General features: G+C 40.6%; 1 pseudogene; it reads right to left on the reverse strand.

The window, feature by feature from the left end:
* Positions 1-388: 388 nt before the first annotated feature.
* On the reverse strand, positions 389-964 carry LOC122098410 (annotated as a pseudogene).
* Between the last annotated feature and the right edge of the window lie 1,534 nt (positions 965-2,498).

The following is a 2,498-nucleotide window of genomic DNA, read 5'->3' on the forward strand; positions in this document are numbered from 1 at the left end:
TGAACCTTCTTTTCTATAGGCTGAGAAATAAGGATGTCATGGGGGCCTTGAAGAGAGCCCTTGCAAAACATATCCTGCCTTCACAACCCAGTGTTTAGGACTTGCTTGTTATCATTTCTTCTCCCCATTGAATGAATGCCAGCATATAATCTTCCCTATTAGGCTCAGCCCGAGAGTTTATATACACTATTTTTTTCTTGCTGTCATTTATGAGGCACTCATTATTTATACCTGGAAGAAATACTGCATACTTGTGTTTTTGTTTTCCATTTCATAACAAGATTATGAAGAGTTGGTCTAAAATATTTACAAGTCTAACACAACTAAGTTATTTCTAACTGCCTTTGAAATATAAAGAAAACTAAATCTAAGTGAAACTGTGTTTATGAGACTAGGGAGTTTTAAGCTCATGATTTGGTTATGAGAGCAATTTATCTCATCTCAGAGAAGACAAAAATGGTGTTGAGTCATGAAAACCCCAATCAATTATTTTTAGCATGCCTCTTAAATTTTCTATACCGTTTTCTTGTCTTCTGTTTCTGAGTCATGAACAGGTAATCTTTTGAGGGGATGTATTTGATAGGCAGCCATGGAGGAAGTATCTGCAAACACAAGAAAGCAAATCTGGCCATAACTATATAGACTGCCCACCCAAACTGTTCAGCCACGCACCCATAGATAAATACAACTATTGCAGAAAAAAGAATAATTCCTTGAAACATCTGTTCAGCTAGCTTCTGCCCCTTGTAAGCCATCTCTGTGGGGAGCGCGCTGAGATATTCCTGCATTAAGTTAGCTAAGGTGGCTGGCAGGGAGGCGAGGGCGAATGACAGTCAGGAACTGCAGAGGTCCGAACAGGACACCTAGAGAGGACTGGCAGGCCAGACAAGCCCCTACCTGCGACTGCCCCGGAAGCCGATGTCTCCGAAGGGCGGGGATAACCCCAGGCCTCGCCCTGTGCCATGACCCTTTTGCACCTGCTTGCAGCCTGGCGTCAGGCCTGCTGCTTGGGAAGTGGAGGTGGTTGAACGGAGGCATCGCGCACCCGAGAGTGGTTCGCCATCAGGGAAACTGGGGGCCAGGAGCCCAAGCTCTGGTCCCATAAAGTGTTCTAAGCCATGCCTTCGCGGCTTAACGGCTGCGTATCCATGGCGACCTACATACACTTTTGAAATTATATTCCATGTGTTGCTGTAGCTAATATACACAAAAAATTACATTTACGTCACTTGAGTTTAACCTTAGTTTTAGAATCCTCACACTGACAAGGTATTAAAAAGAAATGTACTCATTACCTTACTTATGTAACTGTACCCCCCCTTGTTCACCACCTTTACAAAAAGACTAAACTTTTTTTTTTTAAATAAAGGTATTAGAAGAAGGAAAGCTTTGAATACTTATGTAAATCTCAGTCTGGTGGGGGAGCATGTAGACACCAACATTATACAGTAGATATGAAGGGGATAAAGTTCCATTGCAATATCAAACAACAGAAGTATCAGGTGTTTGTTTCAAACACTAATAGCCTCTAGCCCTAGAAAAGTACTTCCCCAAAATTGGGATCATATATAATTAAAATAGAGGTGGAACCCACAAAAGTTATGTTGGGCTTTTCTGTGTTAAGGAAATTGATATTGACTGGGCCAAGTAATTGTGAGCTCTTTGCACTTGAAGTCTACTCTGAGGAGAACTTCCCATTGATGTCACAATCACACTTTACAACTTTGGGGGTGGGGAGATGGGGAAGGGATAGGAAAGGGAAACAGAGGAGGAGGCAACAATGCTTGATAAGAAATATACTCATTATCTTGCCCATGTAATTGTAACCCTTTTGTACAGTATTTTTACAATAAAAAGTAAAAAAAAAAAAAAAAGTCTGGGAATTTCACTAGAAATTGTCAGTCTTTTAAAACTGACTATGATTAAACTACAAAATGGAATTAAAATAAATAGAATTGGAAGCCAGGCGCCAGTAGCTCATACCTGTAATCATAGCTACTCAGGAGACTGAGATCTGAGGACTGCAGTTCAAAGCCAGCCTGGGAAGGAAAGTCCGTGAGACTCATCTCCAATAAACCACTAGAAAACCAGAAGTGGCGCTGTGGCTCAAGCAGTAGAGTGCTCACCTTGAGCTGAAGAGCGCAGGGACAGCGCCCAAGCTCAGAGTTCAAGCCCCACGACCGACCAAAAATAAAAATAAAAAAAAGAAAATAGAATTGGAATGTATTTACATTTAAACAGAAAATCGGATATGATAATAGAAAAGTTTATTGCCTCTGTTTGTTTGAAGTTTTTTCAATATGGTCTTACAGATACAACAGTGTGTTTTGAAAATAATTGGAAGGAGTTCAGTGTTGCTGTGGGTGTAGATTTATAGAGGTAGGCAGAGGAAAGGAAGCATAGAATACATAATCTCCTCCTCTAGCCTACATATGGTTGATTTTACATCAAAAATAGACACATGAATATTCAAAACCAGGCAATGAAAATTGTGAGAG

Source organism: Dipodomys spectabilis, unplaced genomic scaffold (assembly GCF_019054845.1).
Source record: "Dipodomys spectabilis isolate Male_0828 unplaced genomic scaffold, ASM1905484v1 ptg000477l, whole genome shotgun sequence".
NCBI classification, from domain to species: Eukaryota; Metazoa; Chordata; class Mammalia; order Rodentia; family Heteromyidae; genus Dipodomys; species Dipodomys spectabilis.